The sequence below is a fragment of the Bos grunniens genome, chromosome 27, assembly GCF_055505025.1.
Source record: "Bos grunniens cultivar Pamir isolate PY7600 chromosome 27, Bosgru_T2T1.0, whole genome shotgun sequence".
Lineage (NCBI taxonomy): Eukaryota > Metazoa > Chordata > Mammalia > Artiodactyla > Bovidae > Bos > Bos grunniens.
The window spans coordinates 27,360,468-27,377,075 of record NC_141191.1 but is presented as its reverse complement, the minus strand read 5'-3'; the positions used below and the strand labels follow the sequence as shown (position 1 = coordinate 27,377,075).

Genomic DNA, 16,608 nt, shown 5'->3' with positions numbered 1-16,608 from the left:
ACCCAGCCGGGCTGATGGGCCTTAAAGCCACTGAGTCTCCTTGGAGATGCCCTTTGCAGGGACTGATTCCATGCTGGTGTCCTGTGCAGCCCTGTTTGCCAGCCTACCCCCACGGGTGTTTGGGGTCTGCTGATGCGGTCCCTAACGCAGCCCCCTCTTGGCTTTCTTCCTGTTGCTTCTTCCCCGCCCCCGCCAGCTTCTATGCTCAGAAAGTGTCTCCCCTTGGCAATCAACTGTCCAGAGCCAGGACAGCAGCCGTCAAAACTGTCCCCCAACAGCCTGGAAAACTCCCCCACTTGGCCCAGCGTGGTTCCTCTGAGCCAGGCAAGGGGGCTCACTGAACCCCAGACTCCCTCCTGAGCCCCACTTGGCTGCTCATTTGTCCCCCTCCACCTGTGTGCACCAGGGTCAGGAACGAGGAGGGGTTAGCATAGGACTCTGGGGCCAGCGCGGGGGTCACAATCCTGGTTCTGTGAGATCCCCCCGCCCCAGGGAACCTCCGGAAGCGCTCCAAGTTCTGCGGGCCTCACTGTCTTCATCTGTAAATTGGGCATAGTCACAGTACCCCCGAAACAGCTCCTGGCAGAACAGCTCCTGGCACCAGCTGCTGCTTGATAAATATTTATAATTATTATCACCCCTGTCCTAATCCCACCTACCTAACCCTCTGGGCCCAACTGGACATCTCGGGAGGAGGGGTTCTTTTTCTTCTCCAAACTCCCACAGAACATCTCATCTGAATCACACGATATAAACCTTATTTCACAATATATTATCAATGGGTTTTACTCGGGTTACTCATCGGCATGGTTCTCTCTGCCTCTTGGGGAAATGGCGAGCACCCATCTCAGTGAAAGTCCCCTCGTAGGTGTCAGTTACATCTAAGACATGTCCGCGGTCTCTAGGAACTTAGACCTTCTATGCGTGGGTTGCGGCAGTGTGTCCTGATGTCCTACAAGTTGATTTAAAAACTCTCCTTTAGGTTTTTCATATTTAAGTTCAATAACCAAGACAGATTTTTCAGGCGTCTATGATGAAAGAGCTTCATCAACCACTGTTTGAGGCACTGTCTGTGCCCCCGTTTGAGGCACAAACTTGGAGTGATGTCTCCCTCCCCTGAGTCTCCATCGCAGGCCATCACTCCTTCAGTTATTTTCACTGCAGAGGTCCCCTCCTGCACCTCCTCACAGCATCGCCCTAATCTGCTCTTTCTTGCCTTTGTTATTGTTGATTAGGTGCTCAGTCATGTCCAGCTCTTTGTGACCCTGTGGACTGTAGCTCACCAGGCTCCTCTGTCCGTGGGATTTCCCAGGCAAGAGTACTGGAGTGGGTTGTCATTTCCTTCCCTTATTTTTTTCTTAATTTCAAATTTTTTAAAAAATTGAAGTATACTCTTGATGGGAATGCAAATTGATAAAACCACTGGAGAAGAGTATGGAGATTCCTTTAAAAACTAGAGATAAAACTACCATGCTACCCAGCAATCTCACTCCTGGGCATATACTTTGAGGAAACCATAACTTAAAAAGACACATGTACCCGAATGTTCACTGCAGCCCTATTTACAATAGCAAGGACATGGAAGTAACCTAGATGTCCAGCAACAGATGAATGGAGAAGGCAGTGGTGGTATATAAACACAATGGGATATCACTCAGCTAAAAAAGGAATGCATCTGAGTCAGTTCTAATGAGGTGGATGAACCTAGAGGCTGTTATCCAGAGTAAAGTGAAAGAGAAAGATAAATACCATATATTAAAGCATACATATGGAATCTAAAAAGATGGTACCAATGATCCTACTTGCAGGGAAGCAGAGGAGCCACAGACATAAAGAACAGACTTCTGGACACAGTGGCAGAAGGAGAGGGTGGGATGATGTGAGAGAATAGCATTGAAACATACACCCTGCATAGCCAAGAATAATTAATTTTAAAATAATGTTAAATATTCATATTTATTTATTTATTTGGTCGTGCTGGGTCTTTGTTGCGGCAAGAGGACTCTTTAGTTGCAGCATGCAAACTCTTAGCTGTGGCCTGTGGGAAATAGTTACCTGACCAGGAATGGAACCTCGGCTCCCTGGGAGCTTGGAATTTTAGCCACTGGACCAGCAGGGAAGTTTCTAAAAAAAATTAAAAAAAAAAAAAAAGAATCCACAGTCCAGGAATACTCAGCTGGTATTCTCCCAGAAAAGGCCTCACTCCTAGGGTGCTATTCCAAGAATTTCTGTTACCCCCATCTCAAATCTCCTGCCTGCAGTGTAGGAGGCCTGGGTTCGATCCCTGGGTCAGGAAGATCCCCTTGAGAAGGAAATGGCAACCCACTCCCGTATTCTTGCCTGGAGAATCCCAAGGATGGAGGAGCCTGCTGGGCTACAGTACATAGGGTTACAAAGAGTTGGATACACCTGAGCAACTAACACTTCGACTTTTCTCAAGTCACAACCAACACTTTGCTGATGAGTTCATTAAATTCAAAAGGTAAGTTTTTCTGGTAAAGCTAGCAACATATGAAGCAGCCAAGCAATAGTGCTTCTATTAGTAAAATTAAAGTTTTATTTAGGGGGATTGGTTTGATAATTGGATGCAATCATTTAGGGACTTGGGCTTCCCAGGCAGTTCAGATGGTAAAGCATCCAACTGCAATGTGGGAGACCTGCGTTTGATCCCTGGCTTGGGAAAAGCCCCTGGAGGAGGCCATGGCAACCCACTTCTGGTCTCTTGGCTGGAGAATCTCTGTGGACAGAGGAGCCTGGTGTGCTACAGTCCATGTGGTCACAAAGAGTTGGAGTTCCTGCTCTGAGCCATACCCAGAGGTTGGTTTAGAGGGATTTGTGAACCAAGATCCTGACCAGAAGGCACAGACCTGGGAAATACGAAAAGTCGATGGGAATCCAGTATAGGTTATTTGAACAATTTCAGATCTGCTTTGTGAACAAAGTATTTGATTAATAATCGTCATAAGCAGAGTCTGGTATGAGCTGTACTTTGATTATTTCCTGACAGTGACATTACAGGGGAACGGCTAACCCCCACCTACCTCGTATTTCTCAGCAGCTGCCGCCATCTACCAAAAACCCCCTAAGAATTGAGCATATCCAAAATGGCTTAGGTCAAGTTTATAAAATGTTTTATTTAAAATTTTTAGCATCCTACAATGTTCTGTATCTCTATCCTTGCTTTATTTTTCTGCATGACCTATCAATATGTAACACATTATACAAATTACTTCTGTGTTTTTATTGTCTTTCTCTGTATATGATATAAGTTCCATGAGATCACGTTTTTTAATCCTTGTCTGTTTTGTTCACTACCATAGCTCGGGGCAAGCAACAGTGTCTGATTATAATAATAATGCCTGGGTATCTGTTAAATGAATGAATAAAAGAAGATAGGGAAACAGAAAAAATGTTACAAGAGCTAGAGAGACAAGAAGATTACTTTTGGCTGAAAAATTAAGAAAACACTGACTAGGTCTTTCATGAAACAAAGACAAACAAAGTGGCCTAAATGTACAGAATGTATTGTTTGCCAGGCAAAGAGAGCCACGTCCTTGAAGGAAGCTCAGTGAGCCTCCCCGAACTGAAAGTGAAAGGGACAGACATCACGCAGAAGTTCTGTCCAAATTTCCAATTGATTAATAAGTGAAGTTCAAAGTCTCTCTTGAGGGCGTTATGACTCTGGTTTTGCATCATTTAGGCATGGGGCAATTCTCAAACAGACCAGGGGTAGCTTGCATAAGTCTCTGGTGAGAATGGGCTGGGGATCACATGAATGGCAGATTCGGATGTGCGTGCTCAAAGCTCAGAGGCAGGATCTTTCTTAAACTGTCTCAAGAGTCCCAGGAGGAGGGCGTTGGGGGCACAGAGAACAGGGCAAGGAAAGAAAATACAGAGCACATCCAGGAATGACTTGGGGCAAAGGGTGATTCCAGACGAAGGGTGGACATTGGGAAAGGAGATGGAGGGTCCACTGCAGACTCCATGAAGGTGGACAGAATCATAAACATTTGTAATCAGGATATATGATCAGAGCAGCCTCGTGCGTAGGGTTCATGCAAGCAGGAAGAGACAGGGCAGGGGCCTGGGATGGGGCGGGTGGGCAAGTAAGGAGGCCAGGGCAGTAACCCAGATGGGAGGTCATCCAAGTCAAAAGATTCAGAGAAGTGAGCCAGATGAGCCAGCTGCCAGGGAAGTGCTCAGAGAAGAGACTGAGAAAAGTCGAGATGGCTCTGGGAGGGCCCGCAGAGGGTCCACAGCCCACTGCCACATGTACCTCTCACATGGACACTCCCACAGATCCCAGGGCTTGCAGGCTCAGCCAGGAGGCACGTTTGACCCCACAGTGGCAGCCAGCGGCCTGGAGGGATTAACCCTGGTTGGTTTCGCTGCTCACTGGGTCGGGGAGGAGGGGAGGACAGGAAATGTAAATCCCCGTGGTCAGCGGGGCAGCTCCAACTCACCGCAGCTGGCGCCAACATGCCAAGGGGGTCACTCATGGGGTGCAGGGCCTTTCAGTCCAGCCAGATAGAGCACATCCCGCTCCCATCTAGGAAGTGGGGCTTCAACAGGCAGCATCTAGCCCCAGGTGGGAAAGGCCTGACCGCCAGACTCAAGACCGCAAGAGCCCAGGCCCAGGACAGACGTGGAGCCAAGACCAGGGAATTGTGGGGAAAGGCCAGGCCTGGGCTACACAGCCAGCCCCCGGGGCTGCCAGTCGGTGGGGAATGGGCTCCCAATACCCAGCTAGACTTGGGGGAGGGACTTCAGGGCTGAGAGGCGTCTGTGTCTTCCTGGATAAGCTGGGGAGCCCGGGGAGTCCTGTGCCCATCTGATCTCTCCTCCCTCACCCCCAGCAGAGCTGCAGGAAGACACTGGGGCTAGGGCACTGACTTAAACTCGTGTCTGTTTTCTGTTGCTCTGGGAAGAAAGGGGGTGCCTCTGAGCACACAGTACCCACAAACCCTAACTCGGCTCCCCTCCTCGCCAAGCACAGCAGACCTGCTTCTCTGTGACCTCTCCCCGCCTCTGCACCATCTGGAGAGATGCGAGCCAGCCACGAAGGGCAGGAAAAGACAACAGGCAGAGAACGGGGCCACCAGCAGGCCAGCCTGTCCCCGTGCAAAGCCTTAGCGGGGCTGGCCTCCCCCCTCTCTCGTCATTTCTCTGCCAGAGGCTGCTGTGCCCCTTGCCCAGAGCCCCCCTGCTCCTGCCCTGAGCCCCCTGCTCCAGCGGAGCCCGCGGACCAGGGCGGGAGGGGTGGGTGTGGCACTGGGATGGGGCTGATGCCAGCTGCCCTGTGACACTCTTGATTGAGAAACTTCGTCCCTGAATTCAGAGCCATCCTCCACGCACTGCTTTCTCTCCCAGAGAGTCTGGTCCTCTTCCTGCCTCCTCTCTCTCCCCCAGTGCCCTAAGCCATTGCTTCCCACCCTCCTGGACAAGCGACAGGTCCCCTTCCCGAGTCTGGGAAACTGCTAATCACTGGAATCTGACAACTGGTACAAGTGGCTTTTGCCTTGGCCCTGATCCAAGCCTGGAGCCTTCTGATTTCAGTCTGCGTCCCCTCTGGAGTCTAAGCCCCGCCCCCTGCCTGTTTAGGGACAGGTGGCCTTGGAGGTGAGACTCTCTAGTCTGCCCCCACCCCCAAGCCAGACCAGGAGCCCTGAGCAGGTTCATCTGAGCCTGGGGGACCCAGGAAGAGACAAGGCCCCAGGAGATGGACCTCCTTCCATGGAGGTTCCGAGATGGGCATAGTGATGGGCCCAGCCGGCACCTGATAACACATCACAAATAAATGCATCTGCTTCCCTGTGGATGGGATGTCCTTGGGGACCTCAGAAGGGAACAGAACCAAGAGGAAAGAATGGTAGAGGATTTGGGTACGGAGACTGGTACCAAGTCAGGCCTGTGTGTATTTTGCCCCCATTTCCCAGCAGAGGAAACCTGAGCTCAGAGATATCAAGTAACCAACCTAAGGTGACACAGCTAGAAAGGATCCAACCGGAGTCCAAGTCTGACTCCAGAACCTACAAGAAGCTACCTCCTGGGGAGACAGGGTCAGGAAGAATACATTGAGGGGATCAGATCTCCTCCTGGGAAAAGTTCACAGCAGTCCCGTTACATAACCAGAATTAATAAGTTAACGTCCTAACTCCCAGGACCTCAGAATGCGATATAGTTGGAGGCGAGGGCTTTAATGAGGTACTTAAGTTAAAATGAGGACCTTAGAGTGGGTCCTAATCCAGTATGACTGGTGCCTTATAAGAAGAGGCCATGGGGGCACAGACTCACAGAGGAAAGGCCATGGGAGGACACAGTGAGAAGACCACCATCCATCCATCCACCAAGGAGAGAGGCCTCGGAAGAAACCACCCCTGATCTCGACTTCTGGCCTCCAGAATTGTGTAGAAACAAATATCCGCTACGTAAGCCACTCAGTCTGTGGTCCTTCATCACGGCAGGCCTAGGGAACGGGCCCCTGGTACCAGTGTTTGTTTCCTGGCCCCGATGCAGGGTATTTTATATGCGTTCTCTTCAGAGTGGAGTCCCACCCATCCAGGGGGTAGGCAGGAGGTTGGAGAATCACAGGTGTCCACAGGCACCCTGAGCTAATGGGGTACCTTGGCTACAAATTCGGCACACAGTCAGTGCCTCCGTCAACCACCTTTCCATTTTAATTATCCTGGCAGCGACTACCTCTGTCTCCTCTCAGAACAGGACTTGAAGGAGCACAGGAGGGAGGCAGGTACCCAGACACAAGGGGACCCCGAGGTGTTGACTGGGGGTGTGTAGCCGAGCCAGCGTGAGCAACTACTCTCCTCCTCTGCCAAGATGCTGACTCCCGGGGGAGGGGGTGGGTAGGGAGGGAGGGGGGCGACCCTCCCCCGCCCCATCCTCGCCTGTCAATCACCACCCAGGGAGGGCTGCTGACCTTTTAAAGTGAAAACTTACTAAACCTGCATCGCAAGTCAGAAAACGCACATTGGGGGTGGAAGAAAAACCGGTCTCTGAATTTTGTGAGCATTGAATTTGAATACATCCTGTCACGAGTGTATATGAGTTAATAGCAACACAGAGTGGGAAGGAGAAAACCCCTTTTGCATTGCAAGGGGTGGGAAAGGGATAAGGGGATTTTACGAAAATGAGGGGGAAGTTGGAAATGGGTGTTTCAGGAAGGAAAAAAATAAATGTTATACACACCTGTGTGTATATGTACACGTGCCTATGCATACATACATATATGTATGTGTGTATATATATGCACACACACACACTTCACCTCTGCCATGCAAGGCCATGGGGAATTTAATACAGGAAAAGACCTTTGCCAGGGTTGCCCTACAGAGAAAGTTCAAGCAAAACATTTTCCTTCATTCTTCAGTCAACTGGAGAGAAGGCGCAGAAACAGGAGTCCTCGTAAGATCCAAAAAAGAATCTATATTTACAGCACTCTTCAATTTGATATACTTCAGACTTGATAACTTCCAAGTGGAAAACTTGATCATGTTTAGATAATTATTTAGATATTATATAATATTTAGATATTTCCGTGTTTTTCCCAACCCATAGATGGAAGCTACAGCAAGAGGCACACAGTCTAATCCCTTGCCTTTCTCTTTAAATCACCAACAAATACCCCAGGGAAAAGTCCACTCTAGCACTGCCTCTACTGACACGTGTGTACAGTATTCAACGACAGGCTTTGCTGACTTCCGTTTTCATTCACATGTATAAAGCAGACGGGAAAACCTCTGACTGACCTAATATTCTAGAAGAGAATATGTTCTGACCACACTTCATTACAAGCATGAAAAGCATCCCTTCTGAAAGGAAAGAATACATACGTGGTGTTTATGCCTGGGGCCAGGAAGTGCGTATGTACCCTCCAGCGTGGGTTTAGCTCTGAACAGCCATCCCCACACATAAGCGCATTTCAGTGTGACTGGGTTTGTGAGCCTCTGGTGAGCGGAAGCAGTCTGTCTGGTCAGAAGTTGCTGCAGAGAACTCGAAAGGATTAAATCTGCCTTTTCAGGAGAAGACTGGAAAAGCCCTCGGGCTGTTGGTGGTGCTGAGGGGGGCCGGGGCCACTTGGTTGGGTGGACTAGCCAAGAAGTGGAGGCTCCCTGTCCAGGGGAGTGAGCTGTGGCCCTGGGTACCCACCCACTGCCACTTCCACCCCCTACCCCTACTTTCACCCCCTACCTCTCAGGCAGCAAACATCTGAACTACATAAAAGGAGCAGGAAGTGGAGGTTAGAGAAGGCAGCCACAGGGACGGTGTGGAGAGCAGGTGAATCCTACAGCGTTTGAAAAAATGTAAACAGCACTGACAGTGCAGAGAGGCTGGTGGGAGCGCAGGACAGAGGCGTGGAGGACTCAGGGCTTTTTTCTGAGCACAGCCCTAGCAATTAATAAATTAATACATCTCGGATCCAGGCATTCTGTGTTTAGGTCTGGCCTGAGGACTGTAGAAGTTTTGTCAAGGTCCATGATCAGATCTGAACCGTGTTGCTTGGCAGGGGTTGTAATTAGAATCGGCTGCAATACCTAAGATGACTCAATTCTGCTACAGAAAATGAGGAAAACTAAGTAGAGAATTGTGCTGCAGACTGAAAGTTTGTGTCCTCTCAAAACTCATGTGTTGGAGCCCCTAAGCCCCAAGTGATGGTATTAGATGTGGGGTCTTCAGGTGGTGATTAGCTCATGAGGGCAAAGCCCTCAGGGATGGGGTTCATGCTCTTATAAAAGGGACCCCAGGGAACTTCCTTGTCCTTTCTGCCATGTGAGGTCACAATGAGAAGATATAACCAGACAGCAGATCTGCCAAAATCTTGGTCTTAGACTTCCCAGCCTCCAGAACTGCGAGGAACAAATGTTTGTTGTTTAACTTATGAGACATGTGAGCTATAGAAAAGTAAATAGAGCATATGAGTATCAAACAGATAAAAAAAGATGAACCTCAAAGAATTAAACAGAGAATTACTATATGAGCTAGCAATTCCACTTGTAGGTATAAACCTGAGAGATTTGAAAGGCGGGACTTAGCAGATATTGTACACCAATGCGCATAGCATTATTCACAATAGCTAGAAATAACCCATATGTTCATTACCAGATGAATGGATGAAGAAAACGTGGTCTATGCACGTCTATGAAATACTATTCAGTCTTAAAAAAGAAATGAAATCCTGATACATGGTACAATATAGACCAGTCTTCAAAGCATATCTTCAATGCTGAGATAGATAAATCAGACATAAAAGGATAAATATTGGGACTTCCCTGGTGGTCCAGTGGCTAAGACTCAGACCTCCCATTGCAGGAGGCCCAGGTTTGATCCCTGGTCTAGAAAATAGATCCCACATGCCACAGGTAAGAGTTTGGATCCCACAACTAAGAACGGGCACAGCCAAATAAATAAATATTAAAAACAAAACAAAACAATGCTGCCTCATAGACATCTGTTAGCTTCTTTTTAAAAAGTTGTTTAAGAAAAGGGAATAAGAGTTGTTGAATAACATTCCCAATAATTAGTCTACATGTTAGTAACATTCCCACTGAAAAGATGAGGAAAGGGGAAATAAAGACTTACCTAAAGTTCCCCAGCCGCTATATGGCAGAGCCAACAACCCACATTTGCCTGGCTCCAAAGCCTGGGTCTGTTCTCATTGCAGAGAGGGCTAGAGAGGATACAGCTCAGACTCAGGCAGGGGCAGCAGGATGGGCCTTGCTAAATGGGCCTGGGTCACCTAGAAGAGAGGACAGGCTTACCTGGTTCAGGACTATGTGACTCAGACCACTCAGGAAACTGGGAGTCTGTGGGGGGAGGGGGAGGAGGACCACGTTAGATTAAAAATGGAGTTGGCTGGTGCTAATTAGTTAACCTCTGATAAATGGGATAAATAGCAGGATGTAATTAACCACTGCTTAAAGAGAGCCCTGGGTGTTTCTTTCAGTGAGTAAATCTCTGTGGATTGTTATGCTAATTCCAACAGAAAAGGTAGACAGAGACTACAACTCTTACCTGGGAAAGAATGGATGGAGCACATTTAGCTGTATTCCTTTGGCATACTGACTCTGGACAGCCCAAATAATTTTTTTTTTTTAAAGACAGAAATCGGATAGCCTGGACAATTAGATCACACAGAGGAAATGCACACAGTCTGAGGACAGCTTCACCGTGCAGGATGATGAAGGCAAAGGTGGGTCTGGGGCCCTTGAGCAGGTGGGCTGTCCTTCTGCCCTTCTGGCAGTTCACTGAGAAGCCTGAGGTGGCCGGTGGAGCCCCTTTGCCCCGCCTCCCTCTGCTTCTTTTGTTCCTTTCCAGGGTTGTTGATCTGAGTATCCATCCAGCTGGGAGAGGCTGGTCCTGATTTCAGATGATTTCAACCAGGGTGAACTGAACCAATGATTTATGAACTGATCATGGAGTATCCATGGCATTTTGCTTTTTGTTAAAATAGTTCCATCGACTGTGGATATTTTTCCTTTAGAAATTGTTGCTTCTTGGCCCCTTCCTTCCATCTGCCTGAAAACTCAGAAGTAAGGGCTTTAGCTTCTAAAGGGTTTCTAAAACCATTAATGGGCTGAATCATTCAATGATTCACTGATGGGCGACTTACTCATCATTCAAGCAAGCCTCAAGCTGAGACTCTGGCATCTCTCTTTGCCCTGCCCAGCCCAGCATTTGGTCAAGCTTCGAGATGGTTCTGAAGGGGATCACAATGTGCCACCCCCAGAAATGCTGTATTAGCATAAAGACTATTGTCAGCTAAAGGCAACTGAGAAACAGATGTGAAAGGAGCTCTCTGCCTCCCTACTTCCCATCTGCCTAGAAGCAGGGCATGAATTCCACCGCCCACCACTCCCCCCAACCACCCCCGTGTAGGTGCCTCCTTCTCCTGCTCAGGGGGAGGAGAATGACCCTTGTCACCAGAGACAGATACGGTACCTAGATGAGTCTGCGCAAATAAAACCTCACTAAATAACCCTGAAAGTGAAAGTCGCTCAGTTGTGTCCGACTCTTTGTGGCCCCATGGGCTGTACAGTCCATGGAATTCTCCAGGCCAGCATACTGGAGTGGGTAGCCTTCTCCAGGGGATCTATCCAACCCAGGAACTGAACCCCGATCTCCCGAATTGCAGGTGGATTCTTTACCAGCTGAGCCACAAGGGAAGTCCTAAATAACCCTAATCTACCATTATTTCCCCCACTTATTTCCTAATCACCTTTCCATAATTTATCAGCCCTAGAAGCTCAACTTCTCTTTTCTCTGTCTAATTGCTCCTCTACAATTTATCAGGGCTTCCCTGATAGCTCAGTTGGTAATGAATCCACCTGGAATGCAGGAGACCCCAGTTCAATTCCTGGGTCGGGAAGATCCCCTGGAGAAGGGATAGGCTACTCACTCTAGTAATTTTGGGCTTCGCTGGTGACTCAGGTGGTAAAGAGTCTACCTGCAATGAGGGAGACCTGGGTTTGATCCCTGGGTTGGGAAGATCCCTTGGAAAAGGGATAGGCTACCCACTCCAGTATTCTGGCCTGGAGAATTCCATGGACTGGAATTCCATGGGGTCACAAAGAGTTGGACACAACTGAGCAACTTTTGCTTTCACAACTTATTGCTCTTTGTTAAAATGGCATATAAGCCTCCAAGTCTAACTACTTCTTTGGGTTTCTTTTCTGTGAATCCCTTGTACATGTTAAAAAAAAAAAAAAGTATATGTATATATTAACATCAACTAAAATTGTGTGCTTTTTCTCCTGTTAGCCTGTCTTTGGTGGGGAGGGGTGGTTCCCAGGTGGCGCTAGTGGCAAAGAACCCACCTGCCAAGGCAGGAGACATAAGAGACTTAGGTTTGATCCCTGGGTCAGGAAGATTCCCCTGGATGAGGACATGGGAACCTGCTCCAATATTCTTGTCTAGAGAATCCCATGGACAGAAGAGCCTAAAGGGCTACAGTCCATAGAGTCACGAAGAGTCAGATATGACTGAAGTGACTGAGCACACACGTGCACAGCCTGTCTTTGTCAGTTTAATTTGCTCCACGTAGAAAGCTAAGAGAGTTGAGGGAAGATATTTGGTCTCTCCTATACAGTTAAGAAGAGGATGAACCAACCATTACGCAAAAAGACTTGAATTAGGCCAAAATGTGGAAGCAAAGTATAGCTAAATCATCTGAAAGGCAGGACACATACTCCCTTTGTTACATTATTGGGCAGGAAGGATTGCATCCGGGACCCTCTGCAGAATGATTATGGAGACTTCAGTGGATAATGATGACAAGGGGCTATGATAGAAAACAGGTGGCATGACAGGGGTCTTCTATAAATTTTGTTTCCTCTACTGTTTCACCAATGGGGCTTTCTAGGTGGCTTGATGGTAAAGAACCTGCCTGCCAGTACAGGAGCCTCAGAAGACGCAGGTTCGATCCCTGGGTTGGGAAGATTTCCTGCAGGAGGAATGGCAACCTGCTCCAGTATTCTTGCCTGGAAAATACCATGGACAGATGAGTCTGGTAGACTACAGTCTATGGGGTAGCAAAGAGTCAGACATGACTAAAGTGACCAAGCACACACTGTTTCACCAGTGAAGAAATAATGCCACAAAGTCTCAGGTTTCCTGTGATAGTCTTAATTTAGGGTTGTTTTATTGCTTTCAAAAAAAATTTAGAAAATACATAAATGTGATTTAATGCTTAATTCTTGGTAAGAATTTTTAAATTATATATATATATAATCTCACAATTCCAAAAATCTTTTCTGACCACTTATGCCAATATTTTGGAGAAGGCGATGGCACCCCACTCCAGTACTCTTGCCTGGAGAATCCCATGGACGGAGGAGCCTGGTAGGCTGCAGTCCATGGGGTCGCTAAGAGTCAGACACGACTGAGCGACTTCACTTTCACTTTTCACTTTCATGCATTGGAGAAGGAAATGGCAACCCACTCCAGTGTTCTTGCCTGGAGAATCCCAGGGACAGAGGAGCCTTTTGGGCTGCCGTCTATGGGGTCGCACAGAGTCGGACACGACTGACGCAACTTAGCAGCAGCAGTAGCAGCATGCCAATATTTGGTTTGGAAAAGAAGTTCACAGCAGGATTCCTGGGAAAGCGATTTAGATATTTTGCTGTCCTGAGAAAAGTAAAAAGTCCATTATTTTCCCTACTTCTACAGATGGTAAAATTAAGATGTAGAAAATTGATTTGCTGAAGAGGACAGTGCAACCTAGAGTCGGGCCCACACTTGGGTCACCTTACATCTGGGTCAGCTCACTGACCATGGACTCTGTCCATGGCAGAGATTTTCTACAGAACCTTTGCATCATCTTGGCTCCCTTGTAGCTTCAGACCAAGGGCTCATCTATTTTCAGCAGGCAAACCCACTGGGGAAGAGAGAAGTTAACAGATGAAAGGAAAAGACACAAGTCACAAGGACAGAATGAATGTCAGAGGTGGAATAAAAGCTTGGAAAAAAAAAAAAGAATAGGGACCAACCAAGAGAAATCAAGGATAACATCTAAATAGATGAAATTTATTTTATTCATGATGGCCTTTTTCTTCCATTTCCCTATGGATTTCACAAAACATTTCAACCCCTTTCTTGTCTGAATCCCCTTGGCACTGTGTTTGTTCTTCCCTAAAGATATTTGATCCTGCCCTGCAGTAACAAACCATAACAATCACACCCTGACTAAACCAAATAGATCATAAACTCTTTGAAGGCACAGTGTTTGAGACAAGTTTGTTTCCCCCACTGAGTTTAACATGTGTGTCTAATAAATGAATATGAAAATATTCACAGCTGGAGTGAACCCCCCAAAAAATCTGAGCCCACTTTTTATCTCCACATAAAGTACTTTATGTGGAGTACTTGCTTTCAAAATTTGATTTTCAAAACTTGAAGTTTTGATAAGAAGCTTGGGACATTAGCACTTGACTTAACATATAAATCAAAATTACCAGCGTTAAGCAAATGAGGGACAGGAAGGAGGCAGAGACTGTGCTGTGACTTGTGGATTTCAGAGTGCCTGGCTTTGAGAGAAAGAAGGTGGTTATTTCAGGCTGGCAGAGAGCTCTCCAACTCAGAATCACACAGGGGTGGAAATGAACTGGCTCTGACAAATCAATCATGCCCAAACTCTTCATTATGCAGATGAAGAAACTGAACTCCAGGGAGATTATCTTGCCCAAGATCACTAAGCTAGATGCTGGCATAGCCTAGATTGAATTGTTTTTAAAATAAAGTATCGGGGGGGGGGGGGGGGGGAGGCAATGTATTAAAACCTTTCTGTAGAGACCCTGGATTAGAGACCTAGCACTTTAAATCATCAGCAAGTGCTACAGTACTGTGGCTAGGAAAATAAATGGAGGTTACTGAACAAATCTATGACAAAGTCAGGACTGAAAAAAGCTTTCAGGTTGCTTCTGAGGCTGTTTGGTGATGTTCATTCTCACTCAACACTGAAGGCTTTTGAGTCCTGACTTGATGAGCAGAGGTGGGCAGGAAAGGACAAGACATTCTTCAATTCATCTATCTATACCTGTTACCTAAGAACACACAGTATATCCAGACTTCTTCCCTTGAAGAGCATGAAACAGCCTCTCAGTTCTTTTGAGCATTCTCATTACTAGGGTGGAAGCTCCCCCATCAGCTGATCTAAGAAACCTAGCCAACAGCTCAATGTCAAAAGGACCACTTCTGTTCCACTTGAGAGTAATAAGCAAGGTGAGAGGGATCCACTCAGTAAAGAGGAATCCACAGAACTCTGCTTTTCATCACCACTTTAATTCATTAGTGATTTTTCAGGCAAGCTTTATTCAGGCACTTGGAGACAGCGCAGTGAGTCAGAGGTTGCCATCAAAACCAGAATAGAAGCCATAGATAGTCCTCTCAGGGGATCCTGCTCTGGGCTTTAAATTCCCAGATCACACAACTTCCTAATTGGAAAGAAATGTTTTTAAACAAGAACAAGGGTTTTGCCAGGCCTAACAGTGACTAATAAGGTCGGTCTGAGGACTACCTGGTGAAAGAGAAGTTGGATTTACATGTCACAGTGAATGTTTAAAGTATTTTCACCCGGAGGTTTCCTGCTGAGTATAAATAAAATCTCTCTCCGTGGGTAATCCCATTCCAGCTCCCGCAGAAATGCCTTCCTTAATCAAATTAACTTTGAAATGACATTCAGTGTCTTCCTTCCAAATGCCTTTGTTTTCTCCAAGATCTTTTAGACAAGCTGTTTCACGAGGTTCTCCTGTACACTGATTAAGGCTCCCCCCCACCCAACATCTCTGGCCCCGCCTGCATACTCACTGGAGACAAGTTCTATCACCTCTATAGCCAGGATCGAGGATCCCTTACATTGTATTTATTTGGGTAGCACATGACCCACACACTTATAATACCAAAAATTACAAAAATTATCTAGGGTGCTTACAGAGAACCCGGATAAAAACAAAATTTAAATCTTGCTGGCTGAAATTCACATAACCGAAAGCTAATTCCTGACTTGAAGGGAGAGGATTTTTTTTTTTCCCAGTCTTTTTTCAAATATCAGGCATTCGCGTTGGTAATGCAAAAGGATCTTGGCTTAAGTACTTGAATTGGATGCTGCGGCTCGCCTCCAGGTTGCGGGCGCGCAGGCGCGGGCGGGCACACGTGGACATAGAGACACACTCACACGCGCCCGCCCACGCCCCCTTCCGTGTGAATTGCCTGCGGGATTTACGGGCTTTGCCACCGCGGATTACCATCAGGTGCAGAAAGCAAGTCTTTGTTCGGTGGGCATTTTCCTGCCTCCGGACCTGTTATTTACGGGCCACGTGAGGGCCGGGCAGGGGGTCAGGCGGACGCGGAGGCGCCCCCGGCTTATGCCAAACAAAGGCTAGCGGAGCCCGGCCGTGCCGCCGGGGGACGTCCCCCAGCTCTTGCGACACGTGTGCAGTTCGCCCGGACCTGCCTCCGACTGAGAGGCTCTTCCGAGATGTCCAGCTGAAGTCCTTGTAAAGGCATCGGCGTTTTTCTGAAAGCGGATTCCAGTGCTGCCCAAGAGCGTCCCGGGAAAGCCGGGGAACGTGGGCGCGCGGGGGGCTCCTTGGAAAGGGCGAGCTCCTGGTGTGCCAGGGAAAGCGAGTCTTTACACAGAGCCTCACGACCACCTCAGCACGCGAAAAACCGGACAAAAGCCTTGGGAGGGAATACAGTCCCCTTCCCAGCGGAGAAGCCAAGCAGCAAACCTTTGACCGCTGACCTCCCCTCTGGAGTGCCCCGCGGCCTCACTGGGTCCTCAGTGGTGGCCGCTCCTCGTGCGCCAAATGTCGAGGGGAACCCGAAATTGAGTAGTCAAAATAAATAAAGTAGTGGCGTAAACAATTAAAATTAGTGCCGCCTCCCCACAAGTCCACGATGAATAAAATAGTAAATTCTAAATAGAGACGGGACCAGTACATCGCAGAGCTATTTTGGGGCACTCAGCTTGGGCCTGGGGTCCGGGAGCCCGGACGCAGCGGGAGGGGATCGAGGGCTGTAGATTTCGGAGATGGAGGCCGCCGCCGAGGCCGGGCTGGGGACTGAAGGGGTGGCCCTGGGGCCCGGAGTCTACAGCCC

At 47.9% G+C, this 16,608-nt stretch overlaps 1 long non-coding RNA gene across 2 annotated transcripts in view; it reads right to left on the bottom strand.

Annotated features, from left to right (window-relative positions):
* The window catches only part of LOC147343684 (uncharacterized), a 114,029-nt gene that overhangs the window by 93,299 nt on the left and 4,122 nt on the right, over window positions 1-16,608 (bottom strand). The window contains exon 3 of one of the 2 annotated variants that reach the window (XR_015155942.1): window positions 9,774-9,818. The exons of the other annotated variant lie outside the window; for it this stretch is intronic. This is a non-coding gene — a long non-coding RNA (uncharacterized LOC147343684). The remainder of the gene's footprint in view (window positions 1-9,773; window positions 9,819-16,608) is intronic. 2 annotated transcript variants of the gene reach the window in all.